The sequence below is a fragment of the Protopterus annectens genome, chromosome 13.part0, assembly GCF_019279795.1.
Source record: "Protopterus annectens isolate FY-2018-M chromosome 13.part0, PAN1.0, whole genome shotgun sequence".
Classification (NCBI taxonomy): Eukaryota; Metazoa; Chordata; order Ceratodontiformes; family Protopteridae; genus Protopterus; species Protopterus annectens.
This window is the reverse complement of record NC_056747.1, coordinates 464,682,875-464,703,184: the sequence shown is the minus strand read 5'-3', so window position 1 is coordinate 464,703,184 and position 20,310 is coordinate 464,682,875. Positions and strand designations below refer to the sequence as shown.

At 36.3% G+C, this 20,310-nt stretch overlaps 1 protein-coding gene across 1 annotated transcript in view; it reads right to left on the bottom strand.

The window, feature by feature from the left end:
- The window catches only part of UNC13A (unc-13 homolog A), a 5,702,976-nt gene that overhangs the window by 1,221,473 nt on the left and 4,461,193 nt on the right, over positions 1-20,310 (bottom strand). The window lies entirely within an intron of this gene.

Below are 20,310 nucleotides of genomic sequence, written 5' to 3'. Positions count from 1 at the left end.
AAAGCACAGAGATAAATGCCGGTGCTACTTTGGAGTCCGTGCAAAATATGGAGGAATTGTTTTCATAAAAAGCTGTTTCCTTCTTTTGAAATGATTGAATCTCAAATGATGGATGTATAATTGCAACCCTCCAGTCAGGAGGGTTGTAAGATCATATATTGATTGAAAGGATGCAGCAGAGCGGGACAGAAAGTGGGAAGGACATTTTATGGGTTGACATTATGGCTAAAATACACAATGAAGAATATAAACCTATATTAAAGGAAGAGGTCCATAAGTGAAAATTGCACTCAGAGACAGTAAAGGAACATGCAGAGAATGCTGTGAGACAGGAAAAGAAGAAAGATGATATAAACAATCAAAGATGATGTAAACAATCAATAGAAATTTGTAGTGAGAATTCAACATAAAGAAAAAAAGGAAATGGACAGGTATGACGTACTGGACAACTTGATGGTGCCATTAGTTGTGAAAACTCAACAGCTATACGAAAAAGAAAACTATAATGACAAAAGCTGAAAGCTGGTCCCACAAACAAAGTATCAAAAGAAGAAACATAGACCTGGCTGCCACAGCTAAATGCATAAAATCTTTATTAATACAGACAAGCACATTCAGGCAACAGCCTTTCTTCAGGTCTAGATACAATTAATATAGAGTTTTTAAATGGTGTTTTTATTAATTGTGACAAGATCTGAAGAAGGGATGTTGCCTGAAAGAGCTTGTCTGTTTTAATAAAGATGTTATGCATTTACCTTTGGTAGTCAGATCAATGTTTTTTTCTTTTAAGATTCAAGAGCTAAGAAAGAGCTGTTATTCTTATTCAAAAGGAGACATTTTGTGGCATTATATTTGAGACTGGCTCTGCTATGGAAAATGTTTTGGGAAATTATGAAAGAAAAATGAGCCATAAGCCAAGGAGCCTATATGTGGTTAATGCATTTTAAGGGAAACAAAAAAAAAATACACTTTCAATTTTGAACAGAAGTTGAACAGACATGCTGTTGTGATGGCTTAGTGGTTAACTACTGTGACTCTAGTATACAGGGTCCTGAGTGTGAGCCTTGCCAAGGCTGTTTATATGCTGTGGAATAAAATCCCGGTCCATGTGAGGCAGAGCACCTCGCTGGCTCTGTTCAAGAGAAATCTTGACCTGTGGATGGGAGATCGTAGGTTTACCCAGGGAATCATCTATGTGTCACTGCTGGACAGAGACACAACAAACTAATGGGTACAGTATTTTTTCATATAAGGGGTGGCGTAAGCCACAAAACTTTGGGCTAGGCTTATAAATGCCTTAGGGCAGATAGCCTAGTATAAACCTATGAACCTATGAACCTATGAAGAGACATTTAATTACATTATTTAAATAAGTTATAGACATTACTAAAGTTTATGATAATGGAGGATTATGGACTGGTGGATGGGATGGGCATATTGTGTTGAACATACAAAAAGAAAAAAATGTACATATTCCTAGTTAAATAAATGCAGAAGGAAATACAGGTGATATAAAATATTGACAACAGAGGTAACCCAGAGGGCTTGAGTGAAGTCTGGTATCCCATCTATGACCCAGAAGGTGACAGGACTAACAAGAAACAATTCAGTCTGGCACAAACCTGAACCTGAACAAGAACACTCATCCATATACCTGCTTAGGTGGATAAACTACTGGAAACTTCAACAAGGTGTCTTTATTCTTCCCATAGGGAGGGTATCCTAGAGAGAGAGAGAGAGAGAGAGAGAAATACAGTCTTCTAAATCTGCTAAAGTGATTTTATCTGGACTAATCCTTTATACTCTGTTTGATGCAAAATACTGGAGACAGCCCAATACATTTTTTTGTGGGAAGAGTGATAATTTGATAAGTAACTGTGATAAAAGGAAATGTTATATTTGTGGGGAAACCAGTCCTAATGCAAAAAATATGTGAACTGAAGTGTTATAAATGTAAAAAAACTGGACACTTATAGATGGATTGTAAAATACAACATAAAGATAAAGAAGAAAAAAAAAGGTGAAAAATATGCAAAGAGAGAAAATAGTCGAAATAGAAGGTAAAGGAATTGTAGAAAAGGAAGAACAAGACTCAAATAAAGATGAAGAGATAGTTAAAGAAAAAATAGGATATGATAGAGGAAGGTTCTGAAATAAGTGATCAGGAATGTATAAATTTGAAAATAGTAAAAGGAAAACAGATTTCTATTGTTAAAAGAGTAAGAGACTGAAAAAGTTTAAAGGGATAGCTATAAAAGAGAAAAAGAAAGGAAATAGATATATATGTTGAATCCGTTTTAAGAAACTTGCCATATCTAAGAAATTAAATTAAAATTAAAAATAAAATTAAAGTAGAGAAATAGTCACAATTTTAGTTTATTTTGATAAATGTAAACAATATTAAAAATACACTTAGGAGAATAAGGGGTTTTAACTTGATGTAGTAAGTGTGATCAGATGTAATAATATAAGAAGATGTGAGATTTCTGACAAAAAAAGAAAGACTGCAAACAGAAAATCTTTGTTCTGTAATAATTATTCTCAGTAAACAAAGTCAGTGAAAGTATTAAATATAATATTGGTAGTAATGGAAAAGGTAACTATTATATTATTATATGTTTATATCACAAACAATGAAAGGGAGCATTTATTCTATAACATTCTAGATTATGTCACAATAAACATGAATATAATACTGAGAATATTTCAATTGTGATTTAAGATTAAAAAGAATAAAGAGATGGCATGATGTGAGAAAATGTAAGTTATAAAATGTGGCAAGCTAAATATTTGGAATAACAATTCATGGACATATAGCCATGGTACATATAAAATTGAAACAGATTACTTTATTGTATCAGAAGAATTAAAGATTGCTGCAGGAGAGAATTTCAACAGGTTTTTCAGGTCATTTAGCTTTATGGCTAGAGATAGATGAGAATAAAGAGTATATTATGATGGGGAAAGGGATAAAAAGGATAAATGAAGACAGAAAGAGAATAATAACACAATTATAGAAAGACCATGTGATGATAGGGGGTACTGCCATTCGTGCCAGGAGAAGTAGGGCAGTGGATGTAACTTATGCCAGCACAGCTAGATGGACTTTTGTAAATAATTATATGTCATTTGTATATCAAACTGATTTGTAAAGATGCTTGTACTGAAAATATATTTGTGAGGTTTGCTTGTGTAAAAATGTATCAACAGTGTGCCCTGCTGGAAAGAAAAGAAATGTACATGAATTATTGTAACATAATTAAATGTATATATTATAACAGCATAGACTGGAAGGGAAGAGGCTACTCCATCTGACTTATATTGGAAATTAAATTACTTTATGGTTAAGCAATAAAGATGTTATCCCACAGTTTTGAATGGAGCCAGAGATGCAATGTCTGTGCTAGAGAATAGGCTGTAGCTCCCGTAGAAAGAGTGTAAAGATTTTATGGTTTTATAACTTCCAGCAGCTATACAATGCTCTAATCTGTGTGTATTGTAGCACTTAGCTGCTAAACCCTGGTAGCTTCTAGTGTTGGTGATAGCATGGGAAACAGAGTCATTTGACTAGACGTATGAGATACCATTCTGTACAGAAATAATGTCTTAAAATTAGAGGATATTGAAGTATCAGTATCATTTTGTATTCTGTCTTGGATCTGACAAAAAGGATCACTCACCCATCTCACCTTGTTCTATTCAGTAAGTAGGAACAATAATTATTTTAGTCAATCAGGAATTGATAGTGAGATTAGCTAAATACTGTTTTTCTATAACTGTATGAAACTTTCCATCAGTGTTATTTTTAATACTTCATGTGACTGAAACTCTGGTGTTTACTGTAAATAGACATTTACTATTTTCATGTTCTTTTATTATTTATTATTAAATATATTGAAACTTTTCATTGTGGCTGGTCCTTTTTAGAAAATATTTAAATTTTGAGAGTATTTGCACATATTTATTTGGTAATAACTCTGGCCACTCATGAATGCCTGGCTGTGTGGTCAACATTTCCATTTGTATTAATATTAATTTCACTCAGCTACTTGGGGCAGGGATACAAAGCACCAATTTCACAGAGATGGTGCTGGAGGACTTGGCTTGGACACTTGGCTGAGGACCTAACCCTACAGCTGTACCACTGGGGAGTCTTATTGGGGACCTGGAGGGGGTCAGAGAAATCCAGACCCTGCACTGAGTGTGTTTCCTTTGTGCTCTTAAGAGAAATTGTGCTTGATGCAGAGAGATTTTCACCTGAAAATACTGAGTGTATCCATTTGTATCAAAAGGGAACACCCCTCTCCAGTGTTGGTGGTGAGGATTCAGGCTCCTTAATTAATGTCCCAGAGTGGAGATATCACAGACCACATTAATATTTTTATTTTTGTAAATACCATGAAAAAAGTCACATTTTAAAAATAGAAATGAGTATAACAAGAACAAGAGAGCCTAATTTGGCCACATATGTTCAGAAAGGATGGTGTTCACTTGTCAACATCAAGGAAGAGAATTTTTGCAGCAGATATTTTGCAATTTTTGACAAACACAAGGCAGGATTTTTGCCAGGTTGAAAATTAAACAGTTCACAGACAGCAACATTTGATGCATCTTTGATTGCTGTTAACACTAGAAGCATTAATAATAAAGTTTTTCAATCGAAAAATTTGCTGTCTTCCCACAAGACTGACTTTGTTATTGTTTGTGAAAGAACAATGACTGGAAACCAGTTCTGTCAGGGTATAAATGCTTTTACTATAACAAACATTCTAACAAAAAATCAGGTTAAGGTGATATGATAGGGATTAAAGATGGTTATGAGACCTGTGATTATTACATGTTCAATGATAACACAAATGCTATAGATTGTGTAACTATAATAATAAAGACAACCCTGGAACATATAACAATTTATGGGGTGTAAGGACCACCAAAATCAAGTGTTGATGACTTAGGGGAATTCATACATTTCTTGCATTAAACACAAGAGATAAGAATATTAGTGGCTGGAGGCTTAAATTTACCAGAAACAGATGGAATAATATTGATTCAACAAAATTTGTAAGGAAATTATTTACAACATATGTTCAGGAACAACAACTGCTTCAGATTGCAAAAAAAAAAAAAAAAAAAAAAAACGGAACATACTAGACATTGTTTGCCTTCTCAAAGAAATTACTGTTACTTCATGTCAAGTTTTACCACCATTGACATGCAGTGTTCATCGAGTTATAAAGGCTAACTTGTTGCTAGGTAATTCTGCAAAACTGAAATCTAAGCCAATGCACAGACGATTAATAACAGATTATATGGAAACAAAACAGTCACTATGTAAAAATAACTGGAATGATGTGTTCAGTGGAAAACGCAGAAGGAATGTGGAAAGTTTCTAAAGAGAAACTGTTTTCATGCAAAAAATAAAAAAAATGTTTAACATCAGGATATAGGCATACAATGTATTTCCATAAGAACAAGATACTTGATTAAGGTGAGAGACAAAAATATAAGAAATGGAAAAGAGGTCAGACTATACCTCTGAAAATTGAATTAAGCTGCACAAACAAATTAAGCATAGCATGAGACATGATCAAGAAAAATTTGAAGAACATTTATAGGAAGATATTGAGAATAATAGGAAACCATTTTATAGCTACATAAGATATAGAAGTAGTAAAGACATGCAAATTAATAAACTGTGTGTAGATTCTAAAATGTATTCTTAGATATAACAGATTATAGATATATTTACAAAATCTTTTACAAAACAGTTTGGTTTCACAAAGTTGTCCTAGTGGCATCCAGGTAACATCAGATACAGAAATCAAATTAGATTATACTGAAAAAGAACTATGCAAACTGCATCCAAACAAAGCACAGGATGGTGACAGAATTAGTAGTAATGACCTGAGAACACTTCAGCAACAGCTTACAGTACCATTATATCGATTATATACTAGGAAGTATAAATATAGGGAGATTTCTCAAGATTGGAGACATGCAGTTATTAGACTTGTCTTTAAGGGAAAGGGGAGTAGGGCAAACCTAGGGTCATACAAACCCTTAAGTCTACTTTCATGTTGTGGAAAAATAACAGAGAATGTAATATTATATAAGTTATTGTCAGAATTGGAAAGTTTAGGACTTGAAACTATCTACCAGCATGCATATGCTAAAAACAGATTGATTACCACCTGTAACACAATGTTCTATAACAATATAATAACAGCTATGAATGAAAAATTGTGCTGTGGTATAATTTATATAGATTTAACTTCAGCATTTGACAGAGTCACACACAAAACACTGATCAATAAATTAGAACAACTAGGCTTAGATGTACTCTTGTTAAAATGGATAGCCGCATGGCTTACAAATAGGATGTGGCAAGTAACATACAGCAGTTGGACAGGTTAAATTATTGATTATAGACAGGGTGTCCTACAATGCTGTGTCCTAGGCCCATACTTGTTTAGGCTGTATCTATCTTTTTCAGCTGAGGTGTCCTACACCTGAAGATGACTTGAAATTGGGTAAACTGATTATATGTGTTAAAGATTGGGCATGTCTGAAAAAGAACTTGACTACATTGACTGTTTCAGCACAGATGAATAATGTGATAATAAATACATCAAAAACTAAGCATATGAGACTTGGGAGGCATAAACTGAAATGTGAATATTTAATAGAGTACACAGCAATTGAAACTACAGATTCATTTAAGACTTGGTTATATGGGTAGATTCATTTTTAAGTTTTTTAATTATATCAACCAATTGGTTAATGATAGTTATAGAACTATACGTTGTATACAAAGATTTATAACTCTAGGAAATCAGAAATTATGAAATCATTGTTTATTAATTACATTAGACCCAAACCTGAGTATGGAATAATGACATGGAAACTTTATAAGAAAATAAGCATGAGTTAACTGGAAAAAGAGTATGACAGAAATATACCAAGGACAGCCATGAATGCGAAAATTTAAGTTATTATGAACAACTGAAATATCTGAACTTCTACACTGTCTCATACAGATATTTAAAAAGAGACCTTATTCAAGTACTAGGGCATTCAGAGACAACTACCTATGATAATGTTTAGGATTATCAAAAAGTAGTAGGGAATCATCAGACAACCTATGTAGAAGATTCTATAGGAATGAGAAGTGTACTAATTGGTTCTCTGAGACAGCAGTTGATGCATGGGACAGACTCGTACTAGTTTAAATATTTTTAAGAGCAGCCTGGACACTTATTATGGGAAAAACTGTTTTGGTAAATTGCCAGGCTAGAAGGGCTCATGCTTGAAATATTTGTATGTATATATGTATTACTATGAGGGTATTTTATAAACAAAGGTCTAAATGGTGTCTTTGTTTCAAGGATAAATATAAGAAATGTTTTTAAATGGCAGACAGATGTAAGAAAAGCAAAAACAATGGTAAATTATGTACTGCTGCTTTAAAGGACTTATAAAGAATTGAAAGGGATTATTTTGTGAAAGAATGGAGGATTTACAATACAAGTCAAGAGAAAATTAAAGAATTATTATTTAAGCAAAGATATTTTTACAAGGTAAAAGCGAAGAGATAACAGCTTACTTAAGCAGGTTAGTTAAAGGAAGATAGTGGCATAATGAGAAAGATGAAAGATAGGAGAAGATCAATAAAAAGATCCCAGGATTAGATTATGAATATTGTAGTAAATTACATAAAGGAATTGTTTAAAGATAGAAAGAATAAGTAAGAGAAAATATGGGATGTTAGAAAATTATCAGAGCATGATAATAAAGACTTAGAGAAAGAGATCCCTTTATAAGAACTAGATAAGGTACTTTGACAAGATAATATATAGTTAGTGGCTAGACCTGATGGATTACCATATTTACTATATAAGAACATAACAGCCTGGCAGAACATTTTTGTTAAAGTTTTGAATGAATGGTTTGATGAATGTTTTTCTCAGTTTAACACTTTTGAGTTTCTAATGCCATGATGGGAATGGACCCCATTTCTTAGTCAAAGTATGATTAAAGTTCATGAAATTAGTATTGTTTCAATCTTTGATGTTAGCCAAAAGTGCTCTTCGAGGCACCCACAATCTGCCCAGGACTGTATAAAGACTTATACAGCAGAATATTTAAATTTACATGGAAAAGGAAGAAAAAAAAATGAAATAAAAATTGGAGGTCTATAGTACTGAACAATGCAGACTCTACAAGACATGGATGAAAATAATTCAGAAGAGACTGGAATGGAAAAAATATGGAAAATTGTATATTTAGTCTAAAAAGTAAATGTCAGGAATAGTAAAGGAATTGTGAATGATATTGTGAACAGAAAAGAAGATTTTAAAATTGTGATAGGAGTCTTAAAACCTTTGATACTGTACAACATGAATTTTTGTGCCTTATTATGGACTACAACATTAGTGAAAAAAATTAGAACTGTCATTCAGCATGTGATAAGAATGAAGTAAGAACTGTAGTAAACGGATGATGGGTGAGTGATGAAATAGATATAAATGATGGCATAATACTGGGATGCACAATTAGTAATGCTTTTGTTTTAGTTATAATGAATATAAAAATGAAAGATGCAAATTATATCAAAAATGAGGAGATAAAAATCTGTTATGTTGATGTATGCAGATGATATTATACTAATTACAAGAAACCAATTTTGAATGAAAGAAATACTATGTTACTTAAACAAATGTTTAACATGGCTTTAAATAAAGAAAAAAAATAAACAAACAAAGGCTTGGATGATACTGCACAGACAGAAGAAATATATTTTTCAATGAATGAGAATTCTGTACTAGAATTAAGATTTGGAAATAAAAATCTAAATGAAGAACAGTGGAAAAAGAACATTGATGAAATTAAAGCACTTTGTGTTTTTTGTAAAAATATAAGCTATTAAGAAAAAGGTTCATTAAGTTAACTATTTTTTAATGGCAAATGCAGCTTATTTTGCAATTGTGTATATATTACCAATAATATTTTAAAAAGAAATATTGATTTTTTTTTTCATTTATAATATTACAAGTGATTTTTTTTCATTTATATGAGGTTTAATACTGAATCTGGTGAAAAGAGGAGTTCTGTATATGGATAGGAAAAATGGAAGGTTAGGATTAATAAATCTAATTGTATATACTGCCTGATTAAATTTATATAAAGTGTTAAAATGGATAAATGAACAACATGAGAAGCTAGTTGCAAAATTATTGAAATATGCATAAGAAAGATTTTGGGAAATCCTAAAGATGTTTAAAAGAACAAAAGGATGTATAAATGAATAAATAAGATATTATCAGGAAAAGATACTTTTATGGAAAATAAAAACTGAGAAAACTGAAAATGAGAGAAAAGTGCAGTATCAGAATACAATGATACAATATTATGTAAACTAATTTGCAGATTAAATGAATAAAACAAAAAATAAAGCTATAAAAGTAAGAAATGCATGGTGTATAACACATGTACAAAGTCAAAATTTTTTATGGTGGTTGGCGATTAATGAATTATCAGTAAGAGGAAATATGCCGCATAAAAAGATGTGAATGCATATATATATATATATATATATATATATATATATATATATAGTGGCAAAGAAGAACTACAGACCAGTTTTTATAATCAAGAGTTGGATAGTGAAATTGTGAGAAAAGTTGTATGAGGATTTTTTTTTAAGGTATAACTAAAGTGGATGAAATAACTATGGACATGAATATGTATGGATATTACTGTACAGGCATACAAGCACTGGATATGTCAGAAAGTCAGATAAAAGACTATTTTATGTTGTCTGAATTATTTGTAATGAAAGGATAAATTAAATTATGTTTAATGGAAAATGGATGCTGGCAACAATATTACGGAAAATCAGATGGTTATGGAAGAAGGAGTGGGGATCTTATAGGGAAGACAGAAGAAGATGGCAAGATATTTGTGAATATTTGTTTATGGGAAAATGTATAAATTATACATACAAAATAAACTAAAAATATGTAAAATTGTAAATAATGCTGTATATACTCTTGTGAAAGTGTTTTTAAATAAAGGACTCCCACTCTTTTCGATGCCATGGAATCTTTTACATTCACCTGAGCTACCACCAACTCAGACATTTTGGGACCTCAGTTTAACATCTCTTCCAAAGGACGACACATTCAGGGGTGCAGCACCCCCTTATGCTGCACTGCAGTGTCAGCAATCGCTCTGGATGGTGCAGAAACAGAACCTACATCTTTCTGCACCAAAGGCGAGTGTGCTAACTCTTGTGCTACCCACACTGATAACTAATCTAAAGTTCCTCAGTCTTTTACGTTTTTACAGACTATTCCCAGCCATGCCCCAACAGCTATAACTCTAGCAAACCTAGCTGCTGCTAAGCATTTTCTTAATAGTGATCCCTTTCCTTCTAACAAGGATAGGAAGGCTTTTGATATGTTTGGAAAGAAAGGTGTACACTTCTGCAAGTCTTATTTTTAGAATTCTCAGCTATCTGACTCCTGTGTATAAGTTTATCCTGGCCACTTGTGAGAATACGAGGAGTGTTTTGACATCAGTTGTCTCTTGTAAAGAAAAATCTGCTTTGTATGATTTGGCTTCTACTGATTTTCAAGTCACTACCCATTTGTTTAAAATGTACATCTGACTGTAATGGTGCCACTTCCAGGGCTGCTGCCACTAGAACTATTAAGTTAAGAAGTTTAAGTGGCTGCATTCACAAAACCTCTCAGAGGATGTCAGAAATTAAATTTTGAGTTCTCCATTGGATAGAAAACTAGTTTTTGAACCATGTGCTGCAGAGGTCATTAAAAAGTGTGATAAGGGGGGAAAATCATCCAACGGATCTCTCAGATTTTTCAGCCCTCCTTCTCCAACTTTACAAATGATTCCATGATCCCTCATCTCATTTCAATAAAAATTTCAAAATAACCATTCCCATCAATCTGTTGGTAAGCAGATATTTAAAAAGAAGTGGTAGGGAGGTTCCAAAAAAGAAAGCAGGACCTCTCCCCCATAACTAATGATAGTCTAATAAGTCTGAATGACTATATGATAGTCTTTCCTCCCCCTCCCCCTTCATACCCTGGCAGTCCTTTAATTCTTCCAGAAAATCTGAGCCTCCATTTCTCTCTTTGGCAAAAGACTGTTTTAGGCAGATGTATTCTGAGAGTAATCCATCAAGGCTACAGATGGCAGTGGGAGTGTCTCCCTCCTTTTCAAGGGATTCCTCCATATCCACCAGACCAAACTCTTTTTTATACTCCTGTCATCCAGCATATGATGACTGAGGGGGTGACAGAAGCTGTTCCTCCTCCTCATTTAGAAGAAGGATTTTATTTAAGGATGTTTTGGTGACAAAGAAAGATGCCTCTTGGAGACCAGTTCTGGATCTTTCTTTTCTGAAACAGTTTGCTCAAAATGTTATCACTTCACAACTTGCTGACCTGTATTCCCCATTTGAGTTTCCTAGTGACCAAGAATTTAAAAGATGCATATCACCACATTCCTGTAGATCCATAATTTAGTTCTTTTCTAAGGATTAATGTGTCTGGATCACATTATCAGGTGTTCATCATATTGATCACTGCTGCAGTAGCTTTAGTTGTATGGGTTATATCCGGCATATAATATAACAGCTGGACAGCTTGCAAAACTTCAAGGCACATTCCATGCACCCAACTAATAGTCAGCTTGAACTGAGCTGACTGAAAAGACAGGTTTGGGCTCCAAACCCTTCAGAGATTTCCTGTTGCCAAAGAGGACATTCCTCTCCGGCTTTCAAGAATCGACAGCTTGTGCTGTTCATTTGCAGGGCAAATATGTTCTCTTTGGGAAAAACTCACTTTTTTCCTCAGTTTAAAAGTTGTTTAAATAATTAATAACCATTTTTAGGGGAAATTGTCTTTATTTTACTTTTTGGTGCTGGCAAGGTGTTTTAAAGTGCTTTTTAATATGTTTTTATATGAGAAAAAGTGACTTATAAAGACTTTTTCATTTTTACTGGTTTTGATGGCTGTATTCCATGGGAAGGATGCAGTATCTCCAGTTTGACCATGGAACAAACTACTGGTCCCATGACTGGTTCTTCCAGCCAGAAAAAGAGAAAAGTAAGTAAACAGCCTTTGCCACCATAGTAGACTAACAATTTGCCTCAGTTCATGGTGGATGACTCTGCTGTGGCCATTGTTTCTCTTCAGACAACTCATCTTTTACCCTGGATCCCTCCGGTGTAGGACCTACAGCCACTTTACACCAGATGTAAGCCACATCCTCTGCAACTGTTGGGGTCCCCTCAGTAGGCAGGGCAAGACACTCCTGTCTTTATTAAGAGAGGGGAACAAGCCAGACTTCCCTATTTTATCAGAAAGTTTTACCCATCCCAGGGAAAACTGTTGCTGCCATTAATAACACGTTTGCTCCATTTTTCCTGTCAAAAGCAAACAGAAAACTTAACTTGTATCTACTACTCCACAAATTTCCTTAGACAGACGTAGCTGGTACTGGGTCTGACTCAGGGTTTAACTCAGGCTATTGATCTTTCTTGAAAGGTGGCTTCTGGTAAAAGAAAAAAAAAGAGAGACACCTCTTTTCCTGAAGAAATTTAAGATTCTGAATCTGGATTGGAAGGTGAAGGGACAGTTACAGGATTTTTTTTCCTCGGATTTTGATTTCTGATGCAGACATGGGGACAGATTAGTTTCTCATTCTCCCTGTGGGGAGTACTCTTTCTTGAGACTATTTCCAGAATGTACCAATGGAAGAACATTATATTTTCTCAGTCCCTCAGAAAATCTGATCAGCTATTTCTCTATCTCTTTTGGCTTTTTCCCAGTTAGGGGTCGCCACAGCGGATCACCTTATCCACTCATGATTGGCAGTGGAGCTTTACGGTATCGAGTTGCCAGCCCAGCACCCAACCTTCCACGGAAGGCAGTCATTTCCTGAACCTTCACCCACTGTCAGCTCTGGAGGATGTGTGTGTGTGTGATGTGTGTGTGTGTGTGTGTGTGTGTGTGTGTGTGTGTGTGTGTGTGTGTGTGTGTGTGTGTGTGTGTGTGTGTCTGTCACCACTTGCAATTTTCCTGACAGTCATTCAACTGCCCCTAAAAAGGAAGATAGAATGTATAAATTTCTTTGGTCTTTTAAGATTTTATACTCTCTTCCCAAATATGACCCAGAAGCTACAGCTCTAGTTAATCCTACTGCTGCTAAACATTTAGTTCATTCTGATAAGGATGCGAAGATTATTAGTAAGTATGGGTAAAAATTGTATGCTTCTACAACTTTGATATTCAGCATTTTCAGGAGTTTATTCTAAGTAATTGTGAACATATGAGGAATACTTTGCAGTATCTTCATGTGAGAAAAAAATCTGCTTTAAGTAATTGAGTTTCTTCAGTTGTATAAGTCATTACTCATTGTTTAAAGTGTGTGTATGACTCATTTAATACTCCTTCCAGGACTATGGCCATTGGTACTGTTTTGAGGAGGTTTGCCTGGCTATGTTCTCAGAATCTCTCATATAATGCAATAAAAAATGAGACTAAATTCTCCTTCAGATAGAGATTTAGTTTTTGATTCCTCTGCTGCAGCGGTGATCAAAAAGTGTGATGAAAGAAATAAGTTGATTTTTCAGCCCAGCTTTTCAAATTTTCTAATGTATTCTCTAATTCTCCATCCAGTTTTGGCAAAAAAATAAATAAAATGCAGATAAATAGAAGAAATGGCAAGGATTTCAAAATATTTCATGAAATCCACCAAACCAAAGACAGTGTAACAAGTCAGAATGACTATTCAAGAGACCCCCCCCCCCCGGCAGCCCCTCTGACACTCCAAAAAGTCAGAATCTCCACTTTTTTCTTTGGTAAAAGATAGTGTTATGCAAGTTTACAGATGGCAGTGGGAGAAAATTCTTTCTTTCTGAAAGGTAAATCCTTATCCACCAGACCAGACTCTTATTTCCACCTGTCCATCAGATGCTGTCCCAGGGAGTGATAGAACCAATTTCTCCTTGGAGACCATGCTTGGAGACCAGTTCTGGATCTTCCTTACTAAACCTGTTTTCATAGTACTTAAGTTAAAAATGATGTCACTTTACAATCTGTTAACTCTTCTTCCTCATTCAAGTTTTCTGGTACATTTCCATATTTTGATGACTTACTTATCTTTGCAGAGTCTTTTTCAAAATGTCAGGAATATCATACTTGGGTGAGAGATCTCTTAAGCAAGCTGGGATTCCAAGAAAACATTCAGAAGGCCTTTTTGACTCCTTCACACAGGACTATGTTGTTGGGTGTCAGCTAGACACCTCAGTTAAAATACTTATCTTCCACAGGAAAACTAGATCTATATCTGGAACTGTTTCTAAGGTTTTCTACTTCAGTCACTGTGAGGAAGCACATAAGGATTTTTGGTCTCATGGCATCCATGATTCTCATGATACCCCTCTCAAGATACCGCATGAGAAACATGCAATGGAATCTGAAGTCTCTTTGATCCCAGCACCAATACACTTTGCATTTTTAAATCCCAGTGCTGGGGTTTGCCAGAAGAGAAACCACTTGGAGACAGTGAATATCCTTAAATCCAAGTCCCCCAGATCCTTCCCAGTTCAAAAGCAGTCAGTCACCACAGACACCTCAGACTTTGCTTGGGGAGGAGTTTCAGGAGGGATAAAAGTACAAGATGTGTGGAACATCAAGGACAGACAAAAGCACATAAATATAAAAGAGATGCAAGATCACTCAACTCTCTGAATCATCTGTGGTCCCTAAGACCTCTTCAAGTTGTTGCAAACAATACCACAGTCAACTGGTACATCAGTAAGCAAGGGGAACCAGATAATGCTACCATTGCAGACTAACAATGTTAGCTTGGGATAGATTCAGAACACAATCTCACTATACAGGCATCCTACATTCCGTCACAGCAAAACTGGGTGGTAGACAAGCTGAGCAGGGCAAAGGCAAATCCTTACAAAGGGCAACTAGACTGGGGGTCTTCCAAGATTTTATCCAACTGTGGAAAGTTCATCAAGTAGACCTGTTTGCCTGCTCTCTGAATAATTAAAAAGATTCTGCTCAAGAACACCATGCAAAAAGGCCTGGAAGACAGATGCCTTTTCTTTTCCTTGGATAGGAATGTTCCCATATCCTTTTCTTCCCTTAAGCACAAATATCCAGGGTAATTCTGGAGATTCAGAAGGAATCTACCAAGATCAATTGTGGTGACTCCCTTTTGACCCAGGCAACAGTAGTTCTTCCTTCTTTTGGAAATGACCAGTGGCAATTACCGCAAGCTTCCTCAGACAATGGATATACTCACACAAGATCAGAGGTGCTTGATACACCCCAACACCAGTCAACTTCAACTGATTGCCTGGATGATGGCATCATAATTTCCTTTAGGCACCTGTTTACTGAGGGTGTGCAGCAGGTACTAATATAAACAAGTAAGCTTGCTAATAGAAAATCATATATTAGTAAATGGAAAAGGTTTTCTAGTTGGTGCAAGCAACATAATCAGCTCCTATTCAAGGCTAGTTGCTCTCTGGTTTTACAAACTTTGTGTGAGTTACTATTGTATGGCCTTTCTTTTCTATCAAGTTTCATTTATTAGCCATTTCAGCATGTCTGTCCCTGGATCATCCTCTTTCAATGCATTTTCATGTTAAAATGTTTTTGAAAGGGTTTGCATAAGAGTCCTCCAAGAAAACTAGTTGCCCCTCCTTGAGATATTAATTTTTTTCTGATGTATTGTTTATGCCAGGGAGTGGGCATTTATTTTTTGTTTTTAGCATTTTCATTTTGGGCTCAGCCTCCCTTTCTCTGTTGGCATGGAAGCCCTGAAGGGCTTGGCACTTAACCTCCCTTTTTAGTCAACTCAGCTCAAGCTGACTTATAGTTTAGGTGAAAGGAAGGTGCCCTGAAGCTTTCGGAAGCTAGCTAGCTGGCTGTCATATCCTATGCAGGATATAACCCACATAACTAAGGCTATTACAGCAGTAATCTTTAGAACATCTACTGTGCTTGTAAGTTCACCTACACAATTGTAGTTTCTTTGCCTTACCCTTTGGGCAATCTACTGCTCTAAGTGTGTTCACAAAGATCTTAGCTTCTGTGATAAGCCTGCTGCAAACTGCAAGGTATTCACATTTTTTCCTTATTTAGATGACTTGCAGAGTCAAACTGTCATGAATCCCCTCTCTTAAGTAAGGGATCTGCTGCAAAGGTTAGGATTCTAATAGAATATTCAGAAGTCTTTTTGACACCTTCTCAGAGAATTTTTTTTCTTAGGTATCTGCTGGACACCTCCGTAAAAAGAGCTTTTCTTCCACAAGAAAAAAAAAATGTTATGTACTCATCATAACTTTCCATCTGTGTTGTCCATTTTCATTCTTCCTCAACTTATGGGTTTGGATCTGATCCCTCAGATTTGACTTATCTGTTGCAAAAGCTCACGGCAACCAGAATACTCTCAAGTTCCCATGAACTACCACATAGGCAGCAATCTACTTAACACCGAATGTGTGATAAGAGACCTTGGGACCCAGGTGGACAGTAGTCTCTCCTTTGATAGTCACATCGCCACAGTATTCAGGAAGTCCTTCTACGTGGCACACCTCATCATAAAAGGGTTCACATCCAGGAAAAAAGAGGTCATTGTTCCCCTCTACTCGTCACTCATTAGACCCATTATAGAGTACAACGCCCCTTTTGGAATGTACTTCACAAGACATCTGCAGCTACTGGAAAGGCCACAGAAGTACCTCACAAAGAGGATTATTGGCCTCAAACAAATGCCCTACACTGACCACCTCAAAAAACTCCAGCTTTACTCCATAGCATATCACCTACTCCAAGGTGATCTCTGCCTAACATATAAAGCTATGTCAAACCCAGAGCTGTTGGACATGCTACACCTAAAGAAATCCCAATCCCTCCAAGCTACATGCTCTAGGGACCTAAATCTTGTCACCACAATATACAGGACACACTGGAGGGATAGAGTTCTGTCCCAGAGACTTCCTATACTCTGGAACAAGCTACACATTTATGTCAAGCAAAGTTCTTCATTAGCACTCTTCAAGAAAAATCTTGATGAGTGGATGGGGAATAGGAAATATGCCCCGGGGATCACTTCTGTGTCTCTGCTGGACAGTGGCACAGGAAAATAACTTTCTTGGGTGGCGTAAGCTATGGTACCTTGCTGGTTAGGCTTATGTAGGCCCTTGTGCCGATAGCCTAGTACCTACCTATGAACCTATAAGCTACTCCCTTACCCACGATGCACCAGCCCCAAGTACCTCAGATCTTGTTTGCTAATAATAGTAGAAAGAAATATTGCAGTTACATAGAGATGAGACTATATCTGGAGCTATGTACCAAGGAAGTGGCAAACTTAGAAACACTCGCTTGGCCAGGAGTTTTAGGGCAGGGGGTTGGTGGGAGGGGAGTTGAGGAAGAATGAAAATGGGCAACAAAGATGGAACACTATGGTGAGTACATAACTTCTTTATCTGACATTGTCAATTTTTTCTGTCCTCAACTTATGGGATAGAGTTCCCAGCTAACTAAATCACTGGGTGGACTCAAGGAAGGATATTCCTGGGCACCAATGAACCAAATGATGCCCTACCACTGGAGACCATATCCAATTTGTAATGAGCAACAAATGTACGGGGAGTAGCCTATGTTGCTGCTGCACAAATGTAGTCCATGGAAGCTGTAAACTGGAAGAATGATGAAGTAGCCATGGCTCTAGCTGAATGATTTCTATAAGGTAATGCCCAATTTAATATTTTATATATATATATATATATATATATATATACATATATATATATATATATATATATATATATATATATATATATATATATATATATAAAATACAATCAGTCAGGCATCTGGCCAGAGTTATTTTGGCAATGGGTTTTCCTAGTTTTATGTCAGAAATAGAAACAAATAATTGTTCAGTTTCATGATATTTTCCATTCTGTGCAGGTAAAAAGTTAATTGCCTGTGGATATCCAATAAATCTAAAGTGCATTCACCTTTGTTAGTAAATGTGGGGAAGAAAACTGGCAAATTAATAGATTGATTAATATTAGCCTCTGAAGTCACTTTAGGGAGAAAGGAAGTGTTAGTACATATGTTGACCCTGTCTTTGTGTAAGACCACATAAGGCGGTTTCAAAGACAAGGCCTGAATCTCTGAAATTCTTCTGGCAGCAGTAATGGCTACTAGATAAATTGTTTTCCAAGAAAGATACTTAAGGTGATATTTAGCTGCAGGTTCAAAGGGGGGGTTGAATAAGTTGCTGCAGTACCAGATGTAGGTCCCATGGGGGAATAGGGTCCCTAAAAGACGAAGAGTGCCTCACAAAATAATTTTGCAGAGTCTATTGGAGGCAACAGAAGTACCTTCAAATCCCATGTGAATATTTGATATTGCTGCCAATTGGACTTTAACTGTGGAGGAGCTAGCGCCTTCTTTAAAAAGTAAGGCTAAAAATTCAAGGATATTTTACAAAGGAGCTGAAAAGAGATCAACATTATTTTGACAGGTCCACTAAGCAAATCTTCTCCATTTACTGGAGTAGAGTTTACGAGTAGATGGTTTATGGGAATATAAAAGTATCTGATGGACTGGGGAAGAGATCATAGGTTGTCTAGCTATTAATGGAATTGGAGAAGCCAGGCAGTCAGCCTGAGGTTCGGTATGTCTGGATAGATCATGCCTGTTGGATGAGACAGGAGGTCTGGAGCAGAATCCACAGTTAGTGGAGTAAGTGAGGCCAAAGGAATGGGAACCAAATCCGTTGAGGCCAAAAAGGTGCAATGAGGATAAATTTGCTCTTCAACATAGCAGCTTTCTGCAGGAATTTGGAAATCAGCGGGATTAGTGAGTAGGCATAAAGCAGTCTGGGGGGGCAGTCTTGAAGTAGAGCATATGCTGGTGATTTCCTGTGTGGAAGGACCAGAGCAAAGTAGCTGCTGCATTTGCTGTTTGGAGGGGGGGGACAAAAAGGTCGCAGCACGGCTGTCCCCACAGACAAAAAATCATTTCCACCACATTCTTGTTGAGAGACCATTCATGAGGTAGAAGAATATGCCTGCTCCGCTTGTCTGCTATCACACTGGACTTCCCTAGAATGTGCTTTGTGATGAGAAAACAGTTGGATGAGATCAGCCATTGCCACACTCTGAGTGCTTCTTGACACAAGGGGTAAGATCTGGTCCCTCCTTGTTTGATGATGTCGAAAACTACTGACATGTTGTCCATCTGAACTGCAATCATCCCCAAGGGGAGAGGTTCTTTTAAGGCCTTCAATGCTAAAAGCACTGCTCTCATCTCTAGGACATTTATACGCAAATTGGCCTCTTCAGAGGACCAAGTGCCTTGGATTGTTTTTCCCAGATAATGCCCCTCCCTACCCTAACTGGGAAGTGTCTGCATTCACTATGGCTTTGGACTGAGGGGAAATGAATGGATGGCATTGTACAACCCGCTCTGATTGAATCTACCAACTGAAATCTCTCTTGCAAATCTGAGTAATACATATCAGGGTTGACACAGGTTGATAAAGTATTGACCACAGTGTGGCTAGCATCCACTGTAGAACCCTCATGTAAAATATGGCTAAAGGTACTTGAGTTATTGCCACTGCCATTGATCCTAAAGCCTGAAGGACCAAGCAATCTGAAACCTTGATACTGCAGATTATTATCATGACCTGTGTTCTTAAGATCTGAACTCTTAGAGGAGGCATTGCAGCTATCATTGACTTTGTGTTGAACAGTGCTCCTATAAATTCCAAATTTTGAGTAGGTTCCAAATGAGACTTTTCATAGTTTATGGTTATCGCTAGATGACAGCATGTCTGAAGAACATGATCTCTTGCCTATATTACTTGATGCCTGGTCGGGGCAGTAATGAGCCAGTCTTCAAAATATGGAAACACCTGGAATCCTTGCAGTCTCAAGTGAGCTGCCACTACTGCCATACATTTTGGTGAACACCCTGGGGACTGTGATGAGACCAAACGGCAGAACTCTGAATTGGTAATGACTGGCTCCCAGCCAGAAGTGCAAGTACCTTCTGGATGCCTGTTCCTCTTTATGTGATAGTATGCATTCTGAAAGCCTAATGAGCACATCCAATTGTCCTTTCCCCGAAACAGGAGCATGGACTGAACTGTGACCATCTGAAACTTGGTGCATCAAAGTTATTTTTTAAGTTGCTGATATCCAAGACTGGTCTCCAGTCCCGTTTTCTTTGGTAC